Source organism: Larus michahellis, chromosome 2 (assembly GCF_964199755.1).
Source record: "Larus michahellis chromosome 2, bLarMic1.1, whole genome shotgun sequence".
Lineage (NCBI taxonomy): Eukaryota > Metazoa > Chordata > Aves > Charadriiformes > Laridae > Larus > Larus michahellis.
In genome coordinates this window covers 32,348,511-32,362,645 of record NC_133897.1, presented here as the reverse complement: position 1 = coordinate 32,362,645, position 14,135 = coordinate 32,348,511, and the positions used below count along the sequence as shown (strand labels likewise).

At 40.0% G+C, this 14,135-nt stretch overlaps 1 protein-coding gene across 9 annotated transcripts in view; it reads left to right on the top strand.

The window, feature by feature from the left end:
* Positions 1–7,005: 7,005 nt before the first annotated feature.
* Positions 7,006–14,135, top strand: part of DGKB (diacylglycerol kinase beta) — a 362,621-nt gene continuing 355,491 nt past the window's right edge. For 3 of the 9 annotated variants that reach the window (XM_074574780.1, XM_074574778.1, XM_074574786.1), the window contains exon 1: positions 7,929–8,067. The gene's annotated coding sequence lies outside the window, so the exon portion shown is untranslated. Of the gene's footprint in view, positions 7,425–7,495; positions 7,630–7,910; positions 8,068–14,135 lie in introns of those variants that run through there. The other 6 variants (XM_074574782.1, XM_074574785.1, XM_074574779.1 and 3 more) reach the window with 6 other exon arrangements.

The following is a 14,135-nucleotide window of genomic DNA, read 5'->3' as shown; positions in this document are numbered from 1 at the left end:
CTACTATTTATTTTCTTTCCATTTCCTTTTACAGATAAGTCTTCTTAACTATTTCTAATTTATTTCGGCTTCACAAATTTGAACCCTCTATCTTGCTTTTGAGTTGTGTTCACTTTCAGTTATAATAACCTACATATTTCTTGAATATGTAGTGTAGTAGTACCCAAAACCTTAAATCTCGATGCTGTGTCTGTGTTGTTATTAATTGTTCTCTGCAGTCAGGTATACTGAAGTTAGTATGTTAGTTTGGTACACATCTCTGGCTTACTAATACAGTGTATCTCCTTCTCTGTATAGTTTTTCGAGAAAAATTTCTCTCCTGAACACATTTAATGAAAATGCAAATGAAGTACATCTAATCAGTTAGCTAGATCTAATTAGTTAAGAAATGCAGGGATTTAATTCTTTTAGTTAACTTGATTGCTTTATGACAAGTTATACTCAAATGTAGTGAGTGACAGGCTTATGTGCGGTTTTTAATTTCTACTATACTTTGAAATACTTTCTTACAATTTTTGTTCTTTTTCTGATGCTCACTTTTTATAGGGTGTATTTTCAAGCTAAAGGAAAATTGTGATACCGTTAGCTCCCTATATATCTCCTTCCCTCTCTGCTTTTAGCTTTGTGCTGCACCAACCAGGAAAATGTTACCATTTTCTTTTATGGTTTACACTGAGGGTATTTTGATGGAAATTCCTACATTAAATTCACCCCATGAATCCTTCCTCTGTTTCTCTCTTTGTTATTGATTTCCTACGCGTTTAGTTAACAGTTGTCCTTCTCCCTCCTCTTTGTAAGCCCTGCACCTTTGTTCTCTGTCATAAACCACTTTGTACTAATAAGTTTAATTATAACCCGTAAAAGTTCCACACTGTTACTGCCTCTGTAGTAGGTATACATTCTGTTCTATGCTACTGCTGTCAACTCATACATCAAGGAAAAAGTAGCTGTTCCCAGTTCCATTCTGTTTTGTTCCTCTCATCAGAAACCGTATCGGGAGATGATTCTTACAAATTTCTTTTATGTATTTATTTTTTGAGATGTGACATTCTGCTGCTGCCCCTTCACCCCTCTACCTACAGAAAGCACATATGGAGGCATGAGGTTAAACAACGTAAGCAACATAAAATGCAAAATGTAGAGAAAATTTTGAAAACAGAGGAAGAAAAACAACAAAACCAAGAATCCCTCAATACGTCTTGCATTTTGTATTTTAGTAACAGGAATGATCTTTGTGCAAGGTGCATATAGTGATCTAGAAGCATCTAACTGTAATAATTTAGGACATCAGCTTTTTTTAATGATTATCATCCAACAGAGAATGTATTGGACTTGTATGGCTGTTAAATAAAGTTTAAAACAAGACAGAAAGACCTCTTATAACAAATTACATTGGTTGTTGAACGTTAAATAGTGATTCTGCAATACGTGTTAAGATTCAACAAATGTTTAAGGACACGTCGTATCTTCTCACACAGTTGAGACAGTTCAGTAAACATACAGATGGTAATTAATGTAGTAAAAACCACCTTTTAAAATATAAAGCCATATTTGAGATACTTCATATAAATATCTCTCTTTTTGTAATGTCTGCTAGCCATATGCTTCTTTTTTATATCCTGCCAATATATATAGTGAAATGTAGTGAAAAAGTGATGCGTGTCACTGCTATTATGCTACATCGAGAAATATACAGTAAAGGCATTTTGCCCCTTACCTCCTGCCCAGTCCAGTACTACGGAATTTGTATATTGCCTAATAGTCTCTGTATCATAGCCTTTCAGAATGAGTGTGCTATCAGACCTCTGCTTCTTTAACTAAATAGTGTCTTTTCAGACTGAACAAACATTTCTCATTTAGTGTGACTAAGGGCTCATTCCTGCATCCAGTTGAAACCAATGGTACTTTTCATGTCGATTTTATCAACTTGTCAACCCATTGCCCACTGATATCTCTGAAAATCTTCCCACTGAGTTAAGATGGCTTTTGTCTGAGGTCCATCTTTGAAATAGGAACAATAGAGGGGAGAAAACTGCGTATGTAGAGGCAAGATAAAGATAGGAGTAAGATGTAAAGAAAAAAATTGTTTTAAATTCACTTAAATGTACTCTACTATAACACGTCTTTGCTCCTTTTATACTTGTCATTCTTTCCCTTAAAGTACTAGAGATAATATTATAAAACCAGACAAATCCATTAGCAATTCAAGCTTTGTTACACTCGTATGACAATTTACATAACCACTGGCTTATCTGAGGGAAGAGAGCTTGTCCAGCCTGGCAAAGGGAAGGTTTGGGGACACCTGACAGTAGCCTGCCAATATCCATGAGGAGTCTCTCAGGAAGGCCGAGACATGCTCTTCATAGTTACGCATGGTGGGAAGACAAGAGGCTATGGGCATAAACTGAAATGGGAGGTTCAGACTGGATATAAGGAAAAAATTCTTCCCCATGAGGACAGTCCAGCACTGGATCAGGCTGCCCACCAACATTATGCTGTCTGTCCTTTGAGGGTTTCAAGGTCCAACTGAATAAAGCTGCAAACAACTTGGTCTGATCTCATATTTGATCCTTACTAGAGACCTCCCGAGAGCCTTTTCAGCCAGAAATATCCTATGATCTAGTATTCAGGTGTGATCTATAAAATACTGAGTAGAGGGGGATAAATAGCACCCCTTGACTACTGGCTGTGCTCCTCTTCATACAGCCCAGGATGGTGCTGGCTTGCTTCGCTGCCAGGGCTTGCTTCAGGCTCAGGCTCAGGCTCAGGCTCAGCTTGCTGTCTGCCAAAACCCGAGAGCTTTTTCAACAGAATTGCTCCCCAGCCAGGCAGTGCCCCATCACTTCAGGGATTTTTCTTCCCTAGCACAGGTCTTTGCATTTGTTCTCAAATTTTGTAAGGTTCCTGTCAGCCCATTCCTCCAGCATGTCTAGGTCCCTCTGGATGGCAGTCCTGCCCTTCAGCATGTCAATTAGTCCTCTCAATTTATATATCTCACTTACAGACTTGAAGAGTGTGTACTCCATTGTGTCCTTCAGGTCACTGATTAAGATGTAAGGACAGATTCTTCTCCTTACAGTTGTAAGTATAGATCCCTGGGTAATGCCACTTGCTATGGGCATCTAGATAGAGTACTGCCCATTAACCACTACCCTTTGAGCCCAACCATCCAACCAGTTACTCACCCATCTAGTTTCCACCCACCCAGTCTATAACATCCCAGAAGAATGTTGTGGGAGAAAGTGTAAAAAGCCTTGCAAAAGCCAAGATAAGTACGATCCACTGTTCTCTCATCCATATTTCAGTCAGTTCATCACAGAGGACAGTCAGATTGATCAGGTTAGATCTACCCTTGGCAAATTCAGGGTGATTGTTACCACACACCCGCAAAATGTGTTCCAAGAGGTCTCACCCCAGGATTCTCCCAGGGGCAGAAGTGAAACTGACTGATCTGTAGCAGTTAGGGAATCAAGCAAATATACCTGCATGTCAGTGTTAATCCAACAGAGGTGGATTTAAATGTTTTCAGCGTTATGTCCAGATTGCACTAATGAAAGAGGAGCTAAAGATTTGGTTAGACTATCTGGTATACTGGATAACAAGCTCACAAACAATAGTTCAGCTGATTAATGTAATTTCCTCTGGTTTAGCAACAGTCCTTCATTTTCTCAAGTACAAATGTTTGCTCTGCTCCATATTTTCCTTTAGCTACCACAGAATTTTTTATACTATATATTATATATACTGAGTATCAGTAATGTGAGTGGTAGCAGACCTGCAAATGCCACTGGGTATTTCACAAGATTTTTTTTCACTCTTGAACTGTGGAAATAACTATGCTACTCCGTGTATCAAGTATATTGTACATACTGTTGCATGCTATATCCTTATCTCTACAATAGTTAATGTAAAGTGAGGTAAGCGTGATCTAGGAAAGATCTTATTTCTGACAAAACCAGTTTGATATCTCTTTGGATCCCTGCTACTAACTGCCTATGAATTTGGTATTTCTGGGAGAGAGCAGCGTAGTCCTATGGTATATTGACATTTCCCTGATGAAAGTACACAAAGTATAGAATGTTTTTTCACTATATTCCATTTTCTTCACAAAAACCTTCATAAAGCGTAAGAATGGCCTAAGTTAAATGAATTAAGTTTTGAGAAGATTTTTTGGGTTTTTTTTAACAAATTTGGTGAACTGTATTTGCTTCTGATAACCATATATTCTGAAACAGATTTTCTTTATATATGGCTTGCTGCTATCTCAGCTGAATTCACATGGAGTTAGATTAGTTTTCAATACTTTGCACCAGTGACTTTGTACAATCATGTGGCCACTGAAGTCGGATTTAGAAGACTGAACCCTATTTCTCCCAAAAGTACCCATACACAATAGCTGCAGATGACTGAAAATGCAACTTCTCAATAGCAAATAAAACATATTGGAGACTGAGAATTGTTTTTGATTCTTGAGGTTTCTTGAGTTTGATGCTTTATTTCTTTCATGAATGACATCAAACTTAGGGACCCGAGTTCATAAAAAAGGCCTATTAAATGAGCAACTTAAAGTCATGCTTAGCAACACTATTTAAATATCCAAACACAGATATAAGGACACAGTGTAATACATTTAATATTTAAAATTCTGGCTGTGGATTCTAGACATCTGTTATTTTCTTTGCTGTGAGGGAGTGAGCTGTTAAAAGACGAACTTTCTGCGTATTTTAATCTGCTTACGGTAAGAGCTTGATGAAAGGAGAAGAGGACAGGAGCATGTAGAGTGTGGGCAGCGTACAGCTTCTAGAACAGGCCACAGCTTTGCATTGAAACCAGAACAAAGCTGCTTGTGTGAATGTGCTGCTCCCAAATGCTGCCACTGAGCTCAGTGATGAGCCATCAGCCATATTTCATCTATCCCCCATCCTTGACCTGGGCTCCAAACTGCACATACTACACCCATGTTTCTAAGGCTAGCCATGTGGATACCAATCCCCCTAAGTATTTTCCAGTGCAAACAAAAAAAAAACCCTTAATGTAAGTGTCCCTTTAGTTTGATATCTTTTACATTGATCTTTCACATCTCAGCTGTAGTGAGTTTGCTTTGGCCTGTGTAAGGCTTGCCGCTTTTCTAAGGGAAATCAAATGTTTAATGAAGGGGTTAATTTTCCTATTTGTGTCACAAGACCTCAAATTTAACTTTGGTGTTTTAAAGCTACAAATGTCAATGGAGTTGTAGTTCCACAATGCACATGAACTTGCTGGACCTTCTCCATCTCAGTAGAAACTGAAGCTGGACACTGTTCCAATATGCAGTACAAGAGAATAGTAAAGGCCCAACTTAAGTGAGTATATTAAAGTTATGCACAACATTAAAAAAATGGTTTTAATTGTGAAACATAATTTTACCTGGTAATTTTCATTTTAATGTGACCTTACATAACTCAGAGTGCTTGAAACACATTTTTAAGGCAATATGGTCATTCAAAACCAGGCCTCCCTCCCCCAAACCACTAGTTCAAGCATTTTATTGCAAAGTCTATGGAATTTTTGTGTTGTACATGATTTATCACAATTAAGTAACTACTCACTGTACGTCAGTGTTTTGATCCTTATTTAGTAACATGAGGCTCAAATATACTGGGACTGAATTCCTTCCCTGGGAAAAAAAAGCATCTCTTGATATCAGTGTTTTCAAGGGAAAACAATATATTAAACATGGGAGACTAAAGCCAAGTACTTGTCATGTGCTACTGTGAGGCTGCCATTTGGAAAGATATTTATAAGGTTGACTACTGGATCTGAATTTAAAGGCTAATGTGTGTGATAATACACCTCCTGGAAAACATTTTTCAAAAGTTAGAGAGAAATTTTTGTTTCTTTTGGGTTTGTGAGCTTATGGAGAGAGATGAATAGATTTTTTTAAATAGATTGTGAGCTTAATAAGGATCATCAAAACTATCACACTGCAATTTTAGTTGTGAAAGCCTTTACATCACTTAGTGTATGCTATAAATATGTATTTATTGCATTATACAACATAAAAATACATTTTACTTCTCTATTTGAAACTCATCCATATTTTCAAAGTCTTCTGTTAAACAAAAAGCTGGAGTGTTCATGATCTTTGGAAATCTGCTAAATCAAAATAGTTAAATGTCTTTTACTGTGTTGTGTAGAAGCTGATTTACAGATATTAGGTACCATATACTCTGAGGAACGCACTTACAGTGCTCTACATGAATTAAGGAATTCTCCTTTAAGAAACCAAAAATCTTTATAAATAAAATCGGGCTGGCAAGGTTTTACATGGTTACTAAAATAAAGAGGATTCCAAAAATTTCTAGCACTTGTGTGTTATGTGAAAATTAAACCCTTTAAATGCAGATTTCAGAAAGGAAGAATGGATGCAGTTACAAAAATAAACTGTTGGTAAAACATGGGTAAAATGTTTTGTATTTTCATACTTCTATGGTCTTATTATTACATCCAATTATTAGCTGTATGCTAAATTTTCCTCTGTATTGCCCAAAACACTCTTCAAAGCTTAAGTATTTTTAGAGCCACATAGCAACAAAATGAATTTAGATAGGAATTAATGATCATTAGAGTTAACCAAGCCATCGGGGTCCCAGCTGATGTTCTGAGGCTAATTCGAGAACGGCACCCGAGACCTGGTGAGGATGGAAGTTTGAGGGTGTCTGCACTGCTTTGAAATCTGCCAGCGCTTCAGTGGAATTTCTTTTGGTCAAAACAAATTGCCATCAAACACACTGGGAAGCTGTCAGTGAAAGTTTGATCTGCTCCCTCCCCGGTTCTGTGCCTCGGTAAGTGGGAGGCGCTGGCATAAAGAAGTTAATTTTCATGCTGTTACTACTCCGTTTCCCTTTTTTTTTTCTTTTTTTTCCCTACTAAATCTGCAAATTCTCCCGGGCCCTAGCTGTGTTGTGGCTACCTCCAGACAGATTCCCAAACACGTGGTGGAGGAAAGCGGGGAGGGAGGGGGCCAGGGCAGCGTTTGGAGCAGTGAGATTGGTGAAGGTCCCTCAGCAGGGACGGCCAAATGGAGGACCTGGAGCCGGGCAGGGCTGGCGGCTGCTGAAGCGGCTCCCGGACACGGAGCCGGTCACCGGGCCGGCCTTGCCGGGGGACTGCGGCAGCCTTCCCCGGCCCCCTTCAGCCGCGAACCCCGGCGGCGCAGCGTCCGCGCACCTGCGTGGGAGCCGCTCCGCGGCAGAGCGCTCCTCCCGGGCGGCAGGTACGCCGGGGCGGGAGCCGCGCAGGTGCGCGGGGCGGGCCGCGCACAGCCCCTCCGCGCCCCCGCGGCTGCGCGGGCGCTGTCACAGCCCCGCTGCCTCGTAGCGGGTGTGAGGGCGACTGGTAGCCCGGCGTGGCTACTGCCGGCGGGGAGACCGGGTAAACTTTGGGTAAGTGTTGCGCGGGTGTGGGGGCAGCGTCTTTCGCGGGGGGCGCTGGTAGGGAAGGGGGAGCGCTGGTGGGGAAGGGGTAGCGGAGCGGAGCCGCGCGGAGCGGTGCGCGGGGTCTTGCCGCACCGCCGCCCGAGCGCGGAGCGGGCGCGGGGCCGCGGAGTCGGCGGGCGGCGCCCGGGGGGATGCAGGCGCCGGACAACAGGTACCGCAGCTGCGCGGGGGGCGGGAGGGGCTACGTGCGGGAGCGTGTGTGTGTGTGTGTGTGTGTGTGAGTGAGTGTGTCGCCTGTCCCCTCCCCCCTGCCGCCCGGCCAGAAAGGGGGTGGGAGATGCGCTGGCGCAAAGCCGCTTAAAACCGCGCAGCCCGGCGGTGGCTGCCCGTCCCCGGGGGGAGGGCGGCTGCCGGGATCCGCGCTGCGCCGCGAAGGGCGGCGGGGAGCCGGGCGGCGGTGGCCCCGCGGGGCCAGGCGCGCTGGGCTGCGGCAGCGGGCGGCGGGGCGAGGGGAGGGGGTGTCTGTCGGCGGTGGCAGAGCCGTCGCTGGCGGTCGGCCGGCTGGATGGCCGGTTCCCGCAGCTGCCCAGGGCGCCGGGCTCTCTCGCATCCCAGGGCCGCGCGTTTCCTCCTCCTGCATCGCACTGCAGTAAGTTCGCGAGTCGCTGGGCGGCTGAACTGGTTGCAGTTGGGGAAACTGGGGGGGGCGCGGGGGGGCGGGAATCGTGTATATACGGGTGTGGGTATGGGCGTAGTGGAGGGGCTAGGCAGAAAGTTGTGCCTAACCCTGCCTTGTCACGGCTCGTGGCTTTGGCTCTTAGTTAATGCCGGTTTGCCTCGTTGACCTACATCACTTTTGCTCAAGCCCAGTCAATGTCCTGGTGCTGCCCGGGCTTTCCCTGGGAGTTGGGCTCAAAGCTGAAGGATTCAGGGTGGGTGCCATCCCAGTGAGCGCAGGAAACAAAAGGTGCAACGGCAAACTTACGCTTTAAAAGCAGGTCTGCTGAAACTTTGAGTGTTGATGTGACAGTCTGTCTAAGGGTCTTTTCAAGGAAATATTAAAAATCCTGTACTAATTTGACAAAGCTTTTGGATGTCTGAAGTCAATTTAGATACAGCTTATTCTTGTTTTGTATGGTCCAGTGTTGTTCTGATTCATTTTGTTGAAAAGAGTTTTATTTGTCGGGAGTGCATGTAATTGCATTTTTCATTGTTGAGTATCCAGTTTTTGAAACAGATGAAAGGTTTTCTCAGAAGATTACTATATCATAAGTGGGTTTTTTCCCTAGCAGACTATAGTTTCTTCAGTTAATTCTTCTTTCTATTTGACTACTTTTCTAGAAATTTAGTGAGAGCTTTATTAATTTTCAAAAGCAGTTTTATCTGGTTGATGTAACTTTAGAAAGCAGATGGAATAAGCTTAGAAGATCCATATCATAAAATAAGAAAGACAGTGCAACAGGATGGGGAAAACCAGTAATTCTTGCAGGAGAAATAGTCTTTTAAGTTTTCTTAAAAGCCACTAAGTGTTTTGTCTACTTCCATTTAGGTCAAATGACATAATGTAGCACTTTGCACTTGAATGGTATAAAGCTTCCACATATATTAAAACATCATTATACGTCTGAAAAAAAAAAAAATCCATACCAAGAACCTAATATGCATTCCCAAATGACTGGACTTGTGCTATGCTTCATGGATAAAATGACAGGAAATAAGTTCTTTGTTTCTCCCTAGAGTGATAATCCAGTATTGCTCAGAGCCTGAAATGCCTGTCTGGTACAGAATGAAAACAAGCATCAAGAAACATGGGGCATCACAAAGCAATGCGTGCCTCCTGGGGCTTGTGTCCTCCGTCCCTCGTTCATTTGCCAAGGTGGAAGGACTTTGTTGTTTGTCGTGGCAGGGAAGTCCTGAAACAATTACTCAACAGTCTGAAAAAACATGTGTGGAGTGAGATATTTCGTGCTATGAAATTGAAATATTTGGGGCCCAAATCTGTTAATCTAATTTAGGTGCCTGCAAACAACTGAAGTAGCTGGTTTTAAGCACGTTTAGGAAAAAGTACAGTTTCTTATGTCTGTTTAGGAAGGAGATATATATATGAAGTGTTACTTAGAAACTGAAATCATCTTTTGTAAACACATATAGGTGTTTCAAAATAAAACATTCAAAGAACAGTGCTCAGTAGCAATGCATAAATGAACAGATAAGTTATTTTTGAAGAGTTTATGCAGTTTGAAAGTAACAAAGTTAGTATCTGTTTTGAAGAGCACTAGACATCCTTTTTTTTTATTTATAAGGAGATTTTGCACCATTTCTACTCTAGAACAAAGTGTCTTTCAGGTGACACTTTACGGGACAGGTCTAGGTACCTCTTGCCAATGGAATGGGATCACTGGAACAGGAACAAAGAGAATGATAAGAGGGTAGTAGGGAAACCTGCTAGAGCAGCATATTGGTAAAGCAGAGTGTAAATAGAGCACATATGGGAATAAAGGTAGTAATAAGTCAGCATTGGAAAACTTCAGTCAGTCACCTGGCTGGCTGGGCTGGACTTCTTTTCCTTTGTGCTTGTATGGCAGTAGCACTGAGTTCTGTGAATGGCACCTATAGAATGAAAGATAATGGGCTTAAGTTATGTTTTATAATTACATTAATAAATATCAATAGCATATATAGACGATACATAATGTTTCATTCTCTTTGAATTCTTATGACCCTAGAATCCTTGTTATGATTTTGATCACTGATAAGTTACACCTTCTGCGCACAATTTTAACAAGTCTTTTTAAAGCCTCTATTTCTGATGCTTCTTTGGTTAAAGTTAACTTAATTGTAAAGAGCACTTTATGTGATTGTGTCTGTATTCATAGTGTATCTTCTCATCTTTTGTCGTGGTGGGAGTTGTGGACTGTTGTGAAAAGTGTTCCCATCTGTATCTAGAATTATGAAAGAGTGACAACAATCATAAGGGAGAGGAAAACATAAAGAACAGGTCTTGTTTTGTCATTTGGTGTGCAGGAGCAAAAAAATTTACCTGGAAAGGAGAAGGTACTTGGGAAAGATATTTATTTTAAAGTTACGATGTGAAATGTGGGAGACATCAACTGAGTGCAGTGCTATTGAAGAACAAGATGCCAGCTTCCTGAAATCATTAGTTTTGGATTCCAGCTCCCTACTTCTTGTTGGTATCAAGTAAAGTTTGCAACCTATTTTGGTACTTGCCAATTGAGCTTTACACAGCTGTCTCAAACAAAAAATAAATCAATAAAATTTACTGGGCCTTGCTCTGGATGTCATTCACAATTTTTTCTTATACCTGCGCAGAATGAGTTCTAAGTGTTATTCTGTAGGAATTATAGCATTTTACTGCCAGTTTAATCAATAGGAAGTGGTATAAAAGGTTAAAAAAATTTCTGTCTGTGAGAAGAATTCCCCATAAAAGATCTGTTGACCTTCAGTTCTGAGTTTCTTCAGTCAGAGAGCTGTTGTCCATTGTTTCCTGCGGCACTTACAAAATAATTAGTAACAGTAATAGTAGACTTAGGACAATTATTTTTCCATAATTGTAGTTTTTCACAACAGTATTTTATTAATAATTTTCTCTTTGGGGACTAGCTTTATAGCTGAACCAGCAAATTCACAGTACTGGAGGAAAGCTTAAATGACATGCTGGGTCTCACTGAAAATAATTAGATGTTTGCAGTTATTTTTGATACCTTGTCTACATGAGCAGAAAAAGTTACAAATTTGGGCTTTGAAACTGATATCATCAGTTTGTCAACCTGACCTAGTTTTCGTTACAGTAATGATGCTCCCACTACAGATAGAAATTAGCTGATGCAGGTAAGGCATTTAGGTAAATTTAGGAAGTCGAGAAGTAAATCTTTATTTATTTATTTATTTATTTATTTGAAATTGGGATGAGTAACTGTTCCCAAACGCCCAGTAAAACAGCTTTATGCAATCTAGAACACATTTTCCTTTTTTAATTGTTTCTGAAGAAAATGGAAGATTTCTCTGAATAATGTTTGCAGCAGTTTAGCCCTGAGGGGATATAGTCTTGTTTTGTTAGTTTGCCACAAGTTTAAAAGCTTAACAAATGTAAGTATTTGGAGGCTGTTTAATTATTTCTTGTCCAACCTCTTAATACCAGTTTGGAATGTCAATGTACAACTCTGACACTATTGTGGTGCCCTAAACTATTTTTTAAAAAATAAATAAACCAAAGAAAAGCAAACTTGCAAGCACATTTTTGTCAGTTCGATGCTACTAATTGGACTTCTAATTGTTGGGACAGATTAACTTTTTATTTTTAGATTATGTTTGTTATTCACTATAATAAAATGACATCTACCGTTAATGATTTTAACTTTCAGGCATGGACTTTTTATATATGCTGGTAGAAATCTTCAGTTAATGCGAATGTTGTGGATAAATGACTTAAATTTTATTTCTTTTTAGTTTGATTTTCAGCCACGTTTTGATTACTTGGTTTGAAATTGTTGATTTTTTTCATTATATGTTCAATGGGATGTCTGGTGCTCAGTCATAGTAATTAGTAGTTGACTCTCTAGTCCTTACATTCGGAAGAATCCCAACAGATACATAGTGCAGTTTTCACAAAAGTCTGTGTTGCACTGTGTGCATCGAACTCCGTGGATCTTCTGCTGTGAAATGGTGCATCGCTTCCCCTTTGGGTTGTCTTGTGGGACGTTATGAAGGATTCCAATGTGGTGGTGGTTTGTTCAGGGAACATGGAGAACTCCCATGGATAATAGAAACTTGATCCTTTTCTCCTTTGTCTTCTAAAACATGTTGCATAAAGGAAAAACAACTGATCAGATTTATTCTGTTTGGTCTAAATGTGTCTCCAGGTGGACACTTCTGATGCTTACACTGGTTCAAGTTTGGAAATTACCTGAAATCAATCCTGAACGCTATTGAAGTAGATGTGGCTCTTTCATGCAGTTACATATTTGTAAGTTTGTGGTCCTAGATGGTTGACAAGCGAAATTTAACCAAAAGATAGAAATGGCAAACAGTAAGGCAGCTGTATCAGCCAAGGACAGAATAATGGATGATGTGAGATCAGCAGGTTTTCCTGTCTTGTCTTCTGAAAGGAAGAGAATTGGTGTCTTGTATATCTGGTACATAAAGGCTATGGCCTAGACATCAGCTGTATGAACCGCTGCATTCCAAGAGTCAAGAGTCTGCTGCTTTTTTTCCTTTGGAATCTTCTGCCTCTTTAGTTGTGGATTTTCTCATGTTTCCTGCATGAATGGTTACATTAATAAACTGAATGGGAGGTAATATTAGGATAAAGTCAGAAAGATGTTTTTAAGAAAGGAGGAAAAAAAAAAAAGGAGATAACAGAATTAATAAGCAAAAAAAATTATTTTGAGGTAGATGAAAACAGCCAAATACGTGATTACAGGCAGGAATAAATTGAGCATGCGAAAGGGAATTTAATGGTTACTGGGTTTTGTTTGTTTGTTTTTTTCGTCAAGGTTAGTCTTCAAAGAAAACCTTTTTTCTAAAATTTAAGAGAATTTAAGCTAGTGAATTCTATCAAAAAGTTTTAGGATTAGAAATGTAAAACTTGGATGTGCTCTGTTATATAGTCAGATGCTGCTTCCTTGTACTCCTAGATTTTTTTCCTCAAGATTTTTACTTCGGTTATTTCTTCATATTTTCATAATTTAGTCAACGTTTAGAGCTAAAAATGTTGATAATGTTCAAAATATACATAAATGGGACTAATCTGTCCTATATTCAGTATCTAAATACCATCTGGTTACCTTCTGCCTCTCCTATTATTGCTAATAGAAGCACAAAAGCACCTGCTGAGGGAAATCTTAATTTTAAGATGAGCGTTCTATATAGGTCAGTTGAAGTACATTCTGGATGTATCCGGATCGCTCAACTCATTATAAAGGGTGCCTGGCTGGAATGACTTTTTCACAGTTTAAGGTCTAATTTTAAGGCATCCGGCTTTGGGTGAGATAAATTGTGCTCTTGGTTATTTTCTCAACTAGAAGGAAAAGTGTAAGGGAGGATTGAATTCCTAAGAATGTATCAAATCTTCCCCATGCATTACTGAAAATAAACATGAAGTAAAATAGCCTTAAAAAAGTAGTTGCTTAGAATGAGCTGCATAGCAGAAGTTAAATATCAAAGGACCTATTTTTAAGTATATCTAAATAAACAAGTACTTTGGAGCATTTCCATTTTTCTTCATGTCCTAAAAAAATGGCTACGGTATGTTTTTATCAAGAAAGCCTCTGTCTTAATTCCTTATTGATAGAAAATATCCCAGTAACACTTTTTTAATGGAAAATAAGATTATAGAATTTTCTGTAACTCTGGATTTACTTTGAAACCACAAAGGCTCGCTTGGGAATTTAGCGTGTTCTACGTGTCACACAAATTGAAAAACTACTGTGGTTCTGCCTGGGTTTATCTTCATACGCTGTTGTAAATTTAAAACGGTGTAGTACTACTATGACTCCTGTTCAGGAGGGCAGTGGGTCATTTTGCCCGTTTTTGCTTTAAAAGCACTCGTGAAAAGGTTTGTGTTTAAACAGCCTTACAACTCCTATGTCAAAGAATTCAAACCTTCTAAACAATGTCATCTTTTATAGAACAGAGAGATAAAACTTTATACTGCCCTTTGTAAGGCTTAGTGCTGTTGGCACAACTGTTTCTTCATAA